The following is a 16,866-nucleotide window of genomic DNA, read 5'->3' on the forward strand; positions in this document are numbered from 1 at the left end:
TTTTTTTTTTTTTTTTTGTAGGTAGTTCATCTGACATCTTCTAAGGCCTCTGCACAAGTACTGTGAAATTAGAATATAACCACTACGAGAACGTCTTGTCTTTTTTGGTCTCTCTTTTAACTATAACTAGACTTCAAAGCTTGAAACCGATTCTGTTTGAAGTTGCTTTCTTTTTCAGGCGCACTAATGGTTTTGGACCACCTGTCTTGTAGGCTATAAAACACGGAGTTGAAAAACCAGAGAACAAGGGCTTAAATTTGAGATGAGTAAAGTGTCTGTCAGTGTTTTTAATTAATTTAATTTAATTGTAGAATTGAGCAATTCCAGTCACATGATTAAGGGAATTATTAATATCATTACAATGAATTAACTGATTGTGTTAACACATGTCTGATAGTTGTGTCTGTGTATATAAATGTTGGGTCCACTCCAAACTCTTGGAGAGCAAACAGTTGGGTCACTTCCATTCATTAGCCAAAAGTAGCAGTCTAGTTAATTTAAATTATAGCCTATATAACAATCTGGAAAAATTATGGACTGCCATTCAAAAGTTTGGGTTGGTAGTTTTTATTTACTTGTTTTATTATAATTTTTGGTATGTCTATTATGCTCTCACGTGGCTGCATGTATAAATACAGTAAAACAGTAATATTGTGAAATATTATTACAATTTAAAATTCATATAATATATTTAAAAATAAAATTCCCATTAGTCCAGTCTTCAGTGTCACATGATCCTTCAGAAATCATTCTGATATGCTAATTTGGAAATATTTCTTATTATCAATGTTGAAAACAATTGTGCTGTTTAACATTTTTGTGGAAACCATGATACATTTTTGTTTTCAATATTCTTTGATGAATAAAGTTCTAAAGAACACAATTTATTTGAAATGGAAATATTTTATAACATTATAAATGTCTGTACTGTTACTATTTTATCAATTTAATGCAATCTTGCTAACATTTATTTTAAAAAGGGTTAATGGTAGTGTATGTTTTAGTAGTCTGCAAAGAGTAGTGGTCTGCATTTTTTGTTTTGCTTTCAAAGTAGAATAATTATTCACTTAATGTGAATCTGCAGTAAGCTTACCTATAACAATACTGCAATACCAATAATGCAATAAAACAATATTACTCACAATTTTGTAATGGCCTCAGTTAGAAATGTGCATGCATCACTCTGCAAACTAGTTATTGTTCACAGACCTCAATGACTTTTTGAATTATTATTTTTTTTAAATGCATAATCACTAGAAAGTGTAGTATATGCTATTCAGAAGTGTTAATACTTAATAATTGGTGACCTATACAGAGAGACACAACCACTTCATGAAGTGGAAGGACTGTGAGATCTGGGGTTTGTGTCATGAACTTAATTAAGTTCTGTTGTTTTTTGTAAAGGTCAGTGTATTTTACAAAGTACAGTGATTAATATTTCAGCTGAAAGAAGATCAATTGTGCACCTGCAATGTATTTGTGGGAGTGATGAATTTTATTAAAATGAGATCTCTGATATCTAATTGACAGTGTACTATGATCTACTGGTTGAAAATATATGGCAGTATGTAATTATAGACAGACGTTACATGAAGAGTGTTGTACTGCTGTGCAAATAGAGATGTTGAAAAAAATGGATCAAACCCAAAAGAAGAACAAAGTGAAACAGACTAGGAGCAATCCATGTAAACATGTCTTAAAATAGCCTTGTTATTAAAATGTCACAAACATCAGGACATTCCCACGAGGGAGGTTAGGACAAGGACAGCTGCACAGACTAAATAAATATATAATATGCTAACTTCTCAATCACTGGGATACATGATACTCAAACAAAGACGTTAAACACACTAGGGGAACTCGCTAAGAATAATAGTGCCGTTTATTTTCAAATGCTGTCTGGGTTGTTTTAGTGCCTGATTCGCTAAAGAAATTATTGTGTGTGTGTGGATGTATGGATGATTTGGCTTGATTATTTCATTATCCTTTGAAGAATAATTGCTGCCATTGATCAATATAGAATGTACACAGACATGTCTTAATTTTTTTTTTTTCAGTGGTGAAGACAGGCCAATAGAATTTGAGGTTTGGATCACATGTCTAGAGCTGCTGCAGATGCTAATCTATAGAACATAAAACATCTAAAAACGTACTTTTTTTTTTTTTCAAGGTCTGCGCTAGCGAGTCAAAGCCCATCATTTCAATTTTCAAACCTGGCTAATGGTGACCTGTCAGCAGAAAGTTTACAAGATCTTTTATGATGACTTTATTTTTTGAACAAGGCACTTAACCTCAGACCGCTGTTGGTGTCTTCACACAGTGTACACTTTAAGTGGCTTTGAAGTGTCAGTTAAATAAAGTAAAGTAACATATAATGTACTGCACTTCCAGTGAGCTGAAGGAAGGACTTCAGAACTCGGTCGCTTGTATAATCTTGCGTGCAAGCCTCATATGATGTTCCAGGAATCCTTTGTGCTGATACTAATCACTTTAGTTCACATGTTGACATGTTGACATCCTTCATAGCTGCCATGAGGAGATATAAGTTATTGCACACTGTATTTTCTTGAATGTTCCTTGAATACAATGATGGCAAAAATATATAGAAAATTAAAAAAATTTTTTTTATTAATTTATTAAGTTCTTCTAGCTTTAACATCACAGCTCTGGTTAGTGTCTTGAAGTGTTTGGACTGTGCATTTTATTGTGGTGAATTCAGAGTTCGCCATTTCCTATCTTAATATACTCATTAAGCTCCTTTTATACTTTAGATGAATTAGAGCTGAAAAGTTTTCAGATTTGGATAACCAGACTGTTGTTAACAAGCAGAATTACAGTTCTCTTCATAGTAATCTGCTAGCGAGCAATAAATGAAATCAGCCTTTAAAAACAATTTCTCATTTCTTGTTTGTAAGGTTCAAATTCCTGTTCCTACTGACAAAAGTTTCTCTGTTGCTTCGTTTCAAGAACTCCCACTCAGTGAACATTGACTGCCCGGACGTCTCACGGAGAAGAATTTAGCATTTGATAGCAACTTCCCAAAGACAAATACAGTACCCACATTCCTATATTAGTGAACAAACAGCTTATTTTGCATTCTCTTGGAGTTTTTGTGTTTTGCCCAGGAGGAACCGATGAGGCGAAACGTGTTGATGTGGACATGTCTCGTGTTCTTTGTCCTGTGGGGATACATTTGTTTTGTCTGACCCATGGCCTCATTCACAAGTAATTGGTCTCTAGATTATTTATTGTCATGCTGCAGTACATCTGGCAAGTCTGTCTGTCACACGAGGCTTTTTTGTGTGTGCAGAGATGTTCAAGTAGCATATTAAACAACTTTCATCTATACTTTATTTTCTGGACACAGTTGTAAACTCAAGATCTCTGCAAAGGTCATCTCTCGGTCTTTGTAATTTATCTATATAAAAAAAAAAAAAATGTATGTAGACATTCAGCTAAAGTGATATCTCCTCAAATGATCAGTTGAACTTCTTCATCTGTCTTTGTTTCTCTTTTTCTTTTACATTTCTTGCATCTGTATGGTTGTTGTTGTTGTTTTTTTTTTTTTACTTTTTTGCTAGTTGCTGGAATAAGACACAGCAGCACTATAAAGGTGCAGTCACATATACTGTTGCTTGGTGAAATCCAGTAATTTCAATAGGAATCTGCACACTCGGGAGTTTCGTGTGAGGACGGAAAAGGTCCCATGCAGACTTTGCTCATGTTCAAATTCGCCACATTACTTGTTTGGCTGTTTGGTTTGAAAGTGACTTTCGTGTGAGTGGTGCTTAATGCATTGCTACACTATTGACAATGGACCTTTGTCCTGTGAAATTTCGCTAAAGTGACCAGACCACATCGTAAATGTATCCTAAAATGGTCCACGTGACTTGTGTTATATTTTAAGTCCTCTAAAACTGTATGATAGCTTTGTGGGATAAATGAAATGAAATTGAATTCATTATTTACACAAAATCTTTACCACTAATGGGCTGTTAAAGTGTGGTCACATTAGCAACATTTGTGGGCAAAAAAAGGTCCTTTGCGGCAAATTTGTGTGACCAGTTTGAACGCAAGCAAAATCTGCATGGGGAACTTTTTCTCCTTTATGTGAAACAAAATTCTGCAGAAAATGGTAAATGTGACCTAACCTTTAACTGCTGTGACTGAATCAATCAGTAAGAACCAGATTAGTCCAATGTGCAAACAATCATTTTTTAATTTCTGCAGGTTCGGTCCTTCATAAGTTTCTGATCTGATGATCTGATCAAAAGAACAATTTCTTAATGAAAGAATGCTGAGGTGGTCAAAATCTTCATAGCAAAATGATAAATTTAGAGTAAATTGTTTCATTATTCAGTCACCCATTTGGCTACACTCGTCAGGCTGGTCTATCTGTAACAATATCAAACCAGTAACAGACCACCATTACTCATCTAAAATGAGTTGATTAAAGATGGTTTAAAGTAGCCTATTTTTTTTTTCAGCAGAGTAAATTTAATTTTCCTTGAGCAAACATTTTTCAAAATGATTTAAGATTGCAGTTAATTGCAGTGACCTGACCTGTTGTGTTTGCAAACATATACATGTAGAAATCAGAAGTGGATCCCTCATCAGCGTGCAGCTCTGTTGCAATATCAGTTCCAGTGCAACATCCTGTCATTATGCCTTTGTGTCTCATAGATGTATAGAGGAGATATATATATTGAGGTTACGTGGTCACTGCTATTCAGATTGTTGAAGAGATAACTGATACTGCATTCATGAGCGTAACACACAGGCCAGGTCTGCTGTCTCGCTTTAAAAGCCTCTATTTTTTGTGTGTTTCGAACTGGTAAATAAAAGAAAGATGAATAAATTTGAGATGTTGTCATGCAGGGAAACATTCCTATTACTTGCTCCGCAGGTATCCATGGCAACCCTAATTCTGCAGGTACCGACCATTCGTGGCTGGTAATTGCTTCAAACGGATGCATACTTTTACCAAATTAACCTTTATCAAAACCTTGAGACGTATTAATCTTCTGTTTTGTCTCCATTAGTGTGACTCTGCAAAGTCATTCTGATTTATGGAGGTGTCAGGCGGGTGGCTCCAGACATCATCTCACGAAACGGGCCCCTGAATGTCATCATTTCATCCTCCCAGTTCCAGAACAAATGCCCCTCTGTGACAGCTCCTGAGCTATTGATGTGAGATCACTTTAGAATCCCTTGACGTGGCGCCCGTTTTGTTTTATTTTTGGGACATTTGTTCCTCTTTGTGTCAAGCTAAAAATATTTCTCCATCATTGAAAATTAAACCACTGAGATGCGCTTTATCAAAGAGATTGAGCTGGGCTAGAGTGATCTGTCTTACCGTAACCCGTGTTTTGTTTTGTGTTACTCGTGTTCTGTTGTTTTGTGCTGATGGGTGCCATCAGAATGAGAGTCCAAATAGCTGACATCATAATAATCAAGGAATTCAATCCATTAATTAACATCTTGTGAAGTTCTGGCAAAAATACAGTCCATAAAATAACACTTCCTCCAGTAAAGAAGTCTGAAAAAGATTGACACAAGATGACTTCTTCATTGGAATCAGCAATATTATAGATTGACAACTTTTTAGACAGAAGCAATGATATGAAGTTAAAAATGTATTTTTTTATTTTTGGGTGAACTCTAAGTTTAAAGGAATACTGTAGTTCGGCCAAAAATGACAATTCTGGCATTTTTGATGTTGCAAATCCATTTTGATTCTTCAGTAGGCTGAAACACAAAAAATGTTTTGATAATGTGATTTTTTTTTCGTGCAGTTGCAATACATGGAAATTAGAGCCCTCAAACTTCTAAAAGATCAAACAATTTATTGAAAAGATCCAACAATCGTAAATTTGTCAGTGAATGACTTACATTTTGGTCTGTTTGTCACACAAAGCTATTATATGACTAATTTTTTGATAGTTTTATGGTACTTTTATGGTCCTGACACCTTGTTGCTTGACAGCCCCAGTCTTCATTCACTTTCATTATATTGATAAGAGTGACTTGGATAATCTTCAAAAAATGTACTGCTTGTGGTTCATGGAGAAAGTCATACGGTTTTGAAAGGACATTTGGGTAAGTGATTTTCATTTTGGGGTGTACAATTCCTTTAAGCTTTGTAAATAATTAAAGACATGTTTTCCAAATGCTTTCATACAAAAATCATTTTTTCAGTGTGGGTTTTCCCACACAGTCTGCATGACATACAGAATAACTGTCTTTTTCTTCAATTTCATTTTTTTTATGTCATTTATATTTTCTTTCTGTGCGGCTCCGCTGATGGCAAACTATTAAATTGTCACTGATGTTTGACAATCATTTTTAAAAAACAGAAAAAGAAATTAACGCGTTTCAGTATATGAATGTTAAAATGTTCTTCATAATTGAGGTTGAATTAGAAATGGTGAATAGTCCTGTAATATAGACGGGGTTCAAAAGCCTAAGATCACTAGTAAAAAACTATCACTCTGTAACTTATTCCCCTTCAAAATGACATTATTAGCATAACAATTTAATAGGAAAATCAACATGAATTGTAAACCTGGTCATCTGCTCACAATATCCTGTTCCTATTCACTCCTTTGTTCCTATCCTTATATCTCTTCATTTTCCTATTCACTGTCAAGGCCAGACCAGTAGACTTCAGTATCAATCCCAATTTAACCCACCCATCTGTAATTTGCAAGTCATTCCAAACACCTTTATGAGCTTGTTCAGGTATATTTAGTTAGATTTCAAGCTAAGCTCAGCAGGATAAGCAAGAGCCCTGCCCTATACAGTTACAAGTATTCACTTAGAATACATTGACTTTTTTATATTAGTCTGAATATGAATCATGCATGAATACATTTCCATTTTTGTCCTGACAGTTCCATAGAGCAACTTGTGCTTTAATGAAAGCAAGAAAATCTTAACTTTTATACAAAGTTCACATGCTTAATGTCACATATGATTAGTTGTAAATAATGCAGAACATTTCTTTTTCTTCAAAATGACTCATTTAACATCATAATGTTTCTTAGTTTTATTTATTTTCAAGTTTTTCAATGTGGACTCATTTGGACCACACGGTAGATGGATTTTCCCATGTGTTTTCCCAACTAACAGTAGTCTTTGAACATATAATTTAGTAATACATTTATGTAAATACACATTCTGTTTTGCAGACTAAGTTGGAAAGCTTTTGCAAATGCACATGAGATTGTATTTGTGCTGAGGATTAATTGTGGAAAGTGTCCGTTTCCTGACTGGTCAAACAGCTGGGTCAGCTTTCTCTGCTCCATCCTGACATTAGATGTCAATGACATTGGCAATCATTTCAGAAAGCATTTCCTCTAACCACCAGTGCTGGAAGTGTGTGCAGCACGGAGGCTCTGAATCCTCAGATTATCTGTATGTACAAGCTGTATGCAGAGAAAGTTTCAGCTGCCAATTTTGCTGTATCAAAACACCATTTTGTCAGCTTCTGATGTGCAATTACTTCTTTCTGGGCACATAACCTTCTCTCCATCTCTCTCCCTCTCCCTCTCTGTCTCTGTCTCTCTCTCTCTCTCTCTCTCTCTCTCTCTCTCTCTCTCTCTCTCTCTGTCTCTCATTTCATTTTCTCCCTAATACTCTCAGATATGCGCTGGCCTTTACACCACTCAAAAAAAAAAAATCCCCTCTGCAGCTGCTGTTTTATGTAAATTGCAATATTCTATGGTTGATTAGACAATTGAAAAGGAACAACTGTACATTGATCTTAATTCTCAAGACATTTGTTAATGAAAAAGCCATTAAGGTGTTTGATATGTGAAGAAATATTGTACCATCAGTCGGTCATTATTGCAACATAAACCCCCGATAGAGTGATCTGGACTTGTCGCGCTCTCAAGGGGTTTATTTTGCAATAATGTCAGGCTGACAGTACATTTATCTTGCTTATTGCATGACCACTCACTGAATAAATGGATGAATGGATGAATAACTGAATAAATACAGCGGAATGAAATACTGATCCAAGTTGAAATTCCACTATTGTTAAAAAGTTTGAAGTCAGTAAGAGTGTTTTTTTTTTTTAATTACATTAAAGGGATAGCTCACCCCAAAATGAAAATTCTGTCATTAATTACTCACCCTCATGTCGTTCCAAATGAGGGTGAGTAATTAATGACAGAATTTTCGGTAACACTTTATTTCGATAGTCCACTTTAGACATTCTATTAACCGTAAGTAACTTTGCAACTACATGTCAACTAGCAGTTAGTAGAGTATTAGTAGACTGTCTGCTTAATTTTTGGGTGAACTAACCCTTTAATGCTATTATTCAACAATGATATAATCACATTATTTGTGCACATGTGAAGTCAGAGTAAGGACTTATTCGCAGTAAGGTGTTTACATGACACAAGCAAACCTCTTCACTCCTGTTTACATGCAATTTTTCATTATTCTGATTATTTGCTAAAAATTGTAGTTATTTTTACTGAACCTCAATGCACTGCATAAATTGTTGTAATACAGTTTCACAATATTGCTGTTTTTACTGTATTTTTGCTGCAATTAAATGCAGCATTGGTAAGCATAAGAGACTCATTTCAAAAACATTAATAAAAATCTTATATAAAATCTTATTTCTTAGTTTTATTTATTTTCAAGTTTTTCAATGTGGACTCATTTGGACCACATGGTAGATTTCACCATGTGTTTTCCCAACTAACAGTAGTCTTTCAACATATAATTTAGCAATAAATTTATGTAAATACACATTCTGTTTTGCAGACTAATTTGGAAAGCTTTTGCAAATGAAAAATAGTTCATTACAGTGTACAAAACAGTTGTCCTAGCTGCAGTATTTTACAAAAACTGCAGCAATATTACAGTAATATTAATACAGAGATAACTGATATGCAAGCGGAATGAATGAATGAATGAATGCAAGAAGACTGCAGTTGTGCTTGTGTGAAACGAGAGAGCAAGTACACAGGGTGATATGTGAGACATGAAAGTAGTGTCAGTTTCAGTTACCCGGATGAGTGATCTCATATATAGCTTTGCCCTGTAAAGTGACTGATATTAGGAAATATTACTACTCGATTATGTGATTGACCAATCAGAATCGTACCAGGCATCGTACCTCATGCCCACCTCTCTGTCCCCTGTGTGAAATGTCTACAGCTTGATCTCAATTAATGTGTTGATCTGATTTTCTTCATCAGTAATGCCTCTAGGATGATCATCATTTAGGACACATTTTCACAAGCGCCTTGAGCCCATTACAGGCACTTTATCACTATTAGGAGCCTCTTTAAGTAATTACAATCAAATCTCGACCTCTGATCATTAACAACAACATCACATTATGTCTGTTTGTCCCAGATGTGCTATTATTATGAGAGGCCTGCTTTCATTTGCCTGAGTCTCCCCCCCGTTTGGTTTTGACCCCAGAGCTGTTTGTTAAGCAAGAGGAGTCGAGAGGGTATTTAATTTGCTGAAATGACTGGCTAATCGTGTTTAATGAGCTGTGTTTTGGCATGATGATGTATTCTGGAACTTGTCTGAGGAGAGAGGTGACGTGACACCACCCATCCACAATCGGAGAGTGCATGTGTGTGTGTGTGTGTAAGTATGTGTGTGTGTACACGTTTGATCTTGTCATTTTTAATAGAGGCTGACTTGCAGAGCTCCCAGAATGCTCTTGGAGCTCATCTCAGTAGCTGCTGGAGAAGTGGGACTTGCCTCACATCACAAACTTAACATCTCAGTACTAAAGGGAAAGCTTTTAATGCGTGTCTGAGATGCCAGTCATGAACCCGAGCCACTGGGTATGTTCAATATGAGAGTCACTGTGGTGTCATTGGACCAGAAAATGGCATCTCAGCACTGCACAATGAGCTCGGCAAGCTTCTGAAGGACTCACAGAGGTTGGGTCGCATTAATCCTAAGGATTTTCATATGAACCTGAAATATGACACAGTGGCTTTCATTGTTTTTGCTTTTTGTGTAGTGGTTATGATTCTAGTTTTGAAATTCGAGTTTTAGATTTTTGTCATTTGATTAATAGGCTGGATGGATGGCGTTATAGATTACATTTTCTCATTTTTCTGGATTAGTCATAAAACAAGCGGTGCTGGTATGGACAGGTTTATGAATGAGTTTAGCTCTCATCATTTCTGAGTGATATGATTTGTGTGTGATCCCACTGATGGTCCTTAACAACCAGTGCTGTTATTGTTCAAACTGAAACTGTTAAAAAACATTTTGTTAATTGAAATAAAGCTGAAATAAAATATAAATATTGGATGAAAAACTAAACCTCTTGAACTACTAAGAAATGGTGTCTTGGCAACTAACTAAAAATACAAGTTGAAGTACTAAAATTAGTAAAAACAAAAAAAATAAATAAAAATAAATGTAAATAGAAATATAAAAACGTTAAAATCAATCACATTTAACAAAATGTCTAAAACTAAAATTAAAATGAAAACTGAAAATATAAATATATAAATTTTTTTTACAATTCTAAATAAATAATAATTCGAAAATCAATACTGACTTGTTTTTTTCCCACTAAATATCAGTGCATGTTGTCCTGGGGTAAGTTGACAAAATGGGACCTTGCCATTAAAAGCCTACTGGATGAATTTAAAATGTAAATGTTATGAAGAACAAAATAAATGGAATGGCATGTAAAAGATGCAAAAATATGAGCAAAAATATCAAACCGTTGTTTTGACCGTAAAATAATATTATATACAGTTGAGGTCAAAAGTTTACACACCTTGCAGAATCTGCAAAATGTTAATTATTTTACCAAAATAAGAGGGATCATACAAAAAAATGCATGTTATTGTTTTAGTACTGACCTGAATAAGATATTTCACATAAAATATGTTTACGTATAGTCCACCAGAGAAAATAATAGTTGAATTTATAAAAATGACCCCGTTCAAAAGTTTACGTGATTCTTAATACTGTGTTGCTACCTGAATGATCCATAGCTGTGTTTTTTTTGTTTAGTGATCGTTGTTCATGAGTCCCTTGTTTGTCCTGAACAGTTAAACTGCCTGCTGTTCTTCAGAAAAATCCTTCAGGTCCCACAAATTATTTGCTTTTCCAGCATTTTTGTGTATTTGAACCCTTTCCAACAATGACTTATGATTTTGAGATCCATCTTTTTACACTGAGGGCAACTGAGGGACTCATATGCAACTATTACAGAAGGTTCAAACGCTCACTGATGCACCAGAAGGAAAACCCATGCATTAAAAGCCAGGGGGTGAAAACTTTTGAACAGAATGAAGATGTGTACATTTAGACATTTATTAAGTTTGCTGAAGCATCTTTTCGCTCCTGAAGATAACGCGCACATGCTTCTATTAATAGGTACTTGGTCTTTTTGCCTCAAAACCTGTCATCACCTGTCCACCACAGGACCTTAAACAAACCTTTGAAAACCTTTTCATCCCGCTGTTATGCTCATAATGATAAACCCTGAGGAAGTGAGGCCGTTTCTCTTGCTCTTCCTCTCTCTGTCTCTTTCTCCCGCTCACTCTTTCTCCCTGGATTTATGACCCTGTTGTGAAGCAGATAATGTATATAGGCTGCTTCAGTACTGTGGTGTAAATCTGAGGAATGATCTCTGTAAGGCCTGTGTGATCTCCCAAAGCATCGTTTTCATTTCCCTGACCTCTCCCTGCACCTTATGAGTGGCAAGTTGAAAATGTCTTATAGAAATAAATAATGCAAGTAATGCAGTATTAATTTCTGTGATACATATTTCAGCAAAAAGGAACATTTTCATGTGAATATTTTGTGTTTTAACAATTATCCAAAATAATTGTCTAGAACCTGCTCACAAATCATCCTGCCTTGCTTTTAAAGAAATTGAATGGCATGAAAAATTAAAATGCCTTCAGTATTACTGAATGGATTTTGTTATGGGTGGTAGTAGGGACTACTGAATATTTCTAGTTCAAATGTAGGTACTGTGTCGAGTTTCATTTGTAAAAATCAGTTTTTAATTTCACCTTATAAATTAAATTATGCAAGGGGGCAGAGGTGGACAGTAACTAAGTACATTTACTTGAGTATTGTACTTAAGTACACTTTTTGAGTATCTGTACTTTACTTAAGTATTATTTTTTCTGGGAACTTATGACTTTAACTTCACTACACTTGAAAGACAAATATTGTACTTTTCACTCCACTACATTTCTATCAAGGTCCTCGAAGTAAGTACTGCCCTTCAGAAGCTACAGAAGATACTTACATGTTTACAAGAAGATAAAATAAGTTAAATTTACCTGATCTTCAAATGTAAAAAGTTTTTTAATGGCTCTTAATGCATTGTTTTACCTTCTGGAGCATCAGCAAAAATGCTGGAAAACCAAAGAATTTGTGGGACCTGAAGGATTTTTCTGAAGAACTGCAGGCAGTTTAACTGTTCAGGACAAACAAGGAACTCATAAACAACTATCACTAAAAAAACAAAACAAAAAAAAAACACACAGCTGTGGATCATTCAGGTAACAATACAGGATTACGAATCAAATGTATCTAAACTTTTGAACGGTCATTTTTCTAAATTCAGCTATTATTTTCTCTTGTGGACTATATGTAAACTAGGGCTGCACGATAAATCGCATGCGATATTTAATGCGCATCTTGTCAGAAAGCCGGTTCTGTAATCAGCGGTAAATCTCCATCACGTGCGTGCTTTCACATTGAGCAGCATTAACTACACAGAGCCGTTGTTCTGTGTATGACATCAAAGTACTGCGAGAGAGATTAGACAGCATTTTTAAAATTTTTGTTTTGATGTTAAATAAGTCTTGCTGTTAAAGCAGTGTTGCTGTTGTAAAGTTGTACATCTACAGTTGTGTTGCTGGGTTTTAAAGCAGGTTTGATTTTTTTTTTTCTTCCTTATCACTCCTTACCACAGAGTGGATTTCACTGTCCACTCTGTTCAAATGTGGATGAATGACTACACAGAGATGTGTGCACACACTGTCTGAGCTATGTGAGATCACTACCATACTGCTTTTGTGGGGGTGGGTAGGGGTGTTAAATTTTTTTCTAAAAATTTTAATTGTAACATTCTAAAAGCTCTTTATTCCAAAGATACTACAAGCTAGTCAGTGTATTCAGCAGGTGTAATGTATTCTAAGTTGCTTCAGAAGTATTGCAAGTATTACGTACAACAATAAAAAATATGTGCATTGACATAAAAAAGGAAATTTACTTTTGGTACTTAAGTACTTTTAAAAGCAAGTACTTCTGTACTTTTACTTAAGTAAAAATCTGTCTTTACAACTTTTACTTGTAATGGAGTAATATTTGACCAGCAGTATCTGTACTTTCACTCAAGTAATGGAGTTGAGTACTTTGTCTGCCTCTGCAAGGGGGCCATCACATACTCTTAAAAATAAAACAGGGTTTTCATGCCACCGAAGAACCATTTTTGGTTCCCCAAGGAACCTTTCAGTGAACCGTTCTTAAAATAACTTGTTTGAAGAAGATTTTAAAATCTAAAGAACCTTAAAGGGGGTCATATGATGTTGCTAAAAATAACATTATTTTGTCTATTTGGTGTAATGAAATGTTTATGCGGTTTAAAATGTGTTGGAACGAGCCGATTTAGGTAGGCGTGGTTGACTCTTAACTTTTATAAAGAATATCTCTTTGGATTTGAGACTTTAGTCTTTGCAACTTTACAGATCTTCTTTATGCACCAAGAGCTTGTAACACTTCAAAGAGAAAGGAAAAATTGAAATCGCATCATATGACCCCTTTAACAAACTGCTGAACAATGGAAAAGTTCCATGGGAAGGTTCTTCATGGAACCATGAAGATGCCAAAAGAAAAACATTTATTTTTAAGTGTGCAGATGGAATGTTTCCTCAGAGATGTTTATACTGTACTATGTGTTTTCCACTGGATCCAAAACGACAGCAAGAAGCAGCATTGAACAGTATTATTTTATTTACCTTAGGTTATTACTATTTCTCATTCACTGGTAGTCAGTCATTTGAAGGAGGACAATACAATTGCATTCAATTGGAATGTATTTGTATAAAGTACAAAAATAAGCAAATTAATAAATTGTTAGGATTTTTTTTTATGTGTAAGGTAGCAAACAAATGCCTCTCCACATGTAATGCATGTAAGTGCTCTTTCCAAACAAGAACGACTGATCAGTCGTTCTTGTTTGGAAAGAGCACCCAGTTAGATACATTTGTTTGGGTATTTACATAGAGGGAAAAGTGCTGTGTAAACACTGTTTGAGTTTCAAACCCAAGCCATTTTTCCATATTTCCACATAGCATGGTGTATGCTATTCCATAGCAACTTAGGATGTTGCTCAAGCAGTTTATCAAATAACAGCCAACAGTATAGTCACAGTACTGCAATGCAGAATTTCAAGAGTAAATTCAAGTACTGAAGATAGAGCAGAAGTATTTATATTTATATTTATATTTACATTGTGGTTGTAATTGGAAGACTGTGTGAATGTCATTAGGGAAGCTATATCAAACCAGCTAGTTAGAATCTGCCTATTGATGTGGTCCGCAATGCCTATAAATTAAAAATAAAGGTGTAGTAAAATTATAATTTTCTTTGTATGAAAACTAATGGGTGTGTATAAGAAGTCCTGACTGATATAGTTTCTAAGTGTGTGTGCTTTTCCTCCAGGTCCACTTAAGGAATTAATATTTAATGTATTTGCAATTATCTTAATTGTCTACAGTCTGCTTGCGAATGGTTCTTTCTTTCCTTTAAAATAATTTAAAGTCATGAAAAATTTAAACGCTTGCATATTAATGAATTGTCTGAACATAAAAACCAAGTACATGAGATGTACAAAGTCTTAGGTAAGATGATAGGCCGGTATAAACATAAAGAGAGTGTAGCCATATTCTGTAGATGAATCAAACATATCATAAAAGCAGCTTATGTGTGTGTGTGGGGTGGGATGCTGAGGCTGTGTTTGATGGCTCTAGTCTCAACCCTTGTTTTAGCAGGGCTGTGTTGAACCGTGACTCTGCTAATGACATATATTGCTGCTGGTTTTTGCCCTGTAATTCCACCTGATAGACGGTAATGACGCTGAGAGACTCCATCAGTGTCGTACCTGGGTTATCTGTATGGATCCTGTCTGGCAGCCCGCACCATTATCGGCCTGGCTGTCATCATTAACGCCGCTACGGAGATGCACTGCGGCCCAGCTCCCGCCCAGACGTAACAGCTAGACTGAATTATGCAGCCCATGCTGGCTACACTACAACCTGCAACGCTCCCATTGCTGAGCTCGTAACATGCAAACAGGGTGTGGGGGATTCTGCCTTCTCTGCATACAAGCAAAAAATCAGTGCGTTCAGAGCAGCACCGTGGGGAGAGGGGGTGAAAGGGTCAGGGTGAGAGTGGAAATGAGGACATGGGGAGGGTTTTTTTTATCAGTCAGTTGGAGAGAATGTAGGGCTTATGTTTATGGATAAGCAGTAGTTCATTTGGTACAGCTTAGTCTTGCATAGCCAGATGTTTGACATTCTGCATAAATTCTGTTCTGTTTTGCCAAGTATCGGTCATTTAAAGGGGTCATATGATGCGATTTCAATTTTTCCTTTCTCTTTGGAGTGTTACAAGCCCTTGGTGCATAAAGAAGATCTGTAAAGTTGCAAAGACTAAAGTCTCAAATCCAAAGAGATATTCTTTATAAAAGTTAAGAGTCAGCCACGCCTACCTACAATGGCTTGTTTGTTATAACACGCCCCCACATGTCTACGTCAATATGTGGAAATATTAGCATGTTGATTATTAAGTGATGTTTAGTGGCAAGTAAATCTGTATTTGGACATAATCCCAAGAGAAAAGTGGAATATTCAGGGTTATACTCAGTGTATCATATTTATTAGCATTTACAAAATCAATTATCAGTGTAAATCTATATAAAGGGAAAGTTCACCTACATCTTAAATGGCCTGAGGGTTAGTAAATTAAAAGAATTTGTGGGTGAACTATCCCTTTAATTCATGTTTAATAACATATAAACTATTTATAATAATTTATAATAACATATTTTTTTAAATAAAAATACTTATACTAAATATAGTTTATTATATAAATAGTTTTTAATGTAAAGTATAATGTAATATAAAATGAAAGAAATATAAAATGTGTAAAGTAAAATAATTTAAAAAAAAAATATTATTAATATGTAACAATTTGATATAAAATTGTAATTATATATTTTTATAATGTATGTAAAAAAGCTGCAACACAACAGAAACAAGTCGCAACACATTGGAAACAAGCCGCAACATAATGGCAACAAGTTGCAACACAACAGAAACAAGCCGCAACATAATGGAAACAAGTCGCAACCCAACGGAAACAAGCCGCAACACAACAAATAAATTAGCACAACACGACAAAATTAGTCCTATGCGTTGTGTTGTGGCGATTTGTGTTGTGCACTACTGGGCCAACGTAGATATGGTATAGTCAACCTTCGATACCAACTCTGATCACATCATTTAGTAGCATGTAAACACAACTTTGTTTCCAGGCAGACAAAAAAAAAAACCTTGTGAACTTTGACTCCCATAAATGGCTAAAGGCAGCCAATCAGATTGCTGCTTGTAATTTTGAGAAAGCTCATGTCTTAATTGTATTATGTATGTTTGAGATGAGTCTGTGGGTGTATGGAGTATTTGGGGTTGTGTGGCTCAGAGATCAGATTTGCTGAGGGTGTCTGCCACATCGGGCTTCATGCTCGAGTTATTATCCCCAGAGCAACAGACCAGGCGTGCACGTGACCTGTGTCAGCGCATCTGAACCATGAACCTTAAAGACACAAAGAGG

The 16,866-nt window shown here is 35.3% G+C and overlaps 1 long non-coding RNA gene across 2 annotated transcripts in view; it reads left to right on the forward strand.

The window, feature by feature from the left end:
• LOC107749869 (uncharacterized) overlaps positions 1–5,308 on the forward strand; it is a 36,274-nt gene extending 30,966 nt beyond the window's left edge. Inside the window, exons 2-3 of one of the 2 annotated variants that reach the window (XR_001641095.1) lie at positions 4,907–4,953; positions 5,043–5,308. This is a non-coding gene — a long non-coding RNA (uncharacterized LOC107749869). The remainder of the gene's footprint in view (positions 1–4,906; positions 4,954–5,042) is intronic. The other variant, XR_001641096.1, reaches the window with a different exon arrangement.
• The last annotated feature ends 11,558 nt before the right edge of the window (positions 5,309–16,866 follow it).

This window comes from Sinocyclocheilus rhinocerous, unplaced genomic scaffold, assembly GCF_001515625.1.
Source record: "Sinocyclocheilus rhinocerous isolate Xijiao unplaced genomic scaffold, SAMN03320098_v1.1 scaffold1473, whole genome shotgun sequence".
Taxonomy (NCBI): domain Eukaryota; kingdom Metazoa; phylum Chordata; class Actinopteri; order Cypriniformes; family Cyprinidae; genus Sinocyclocheilus; species Sinocyclocheilus rhinocerous.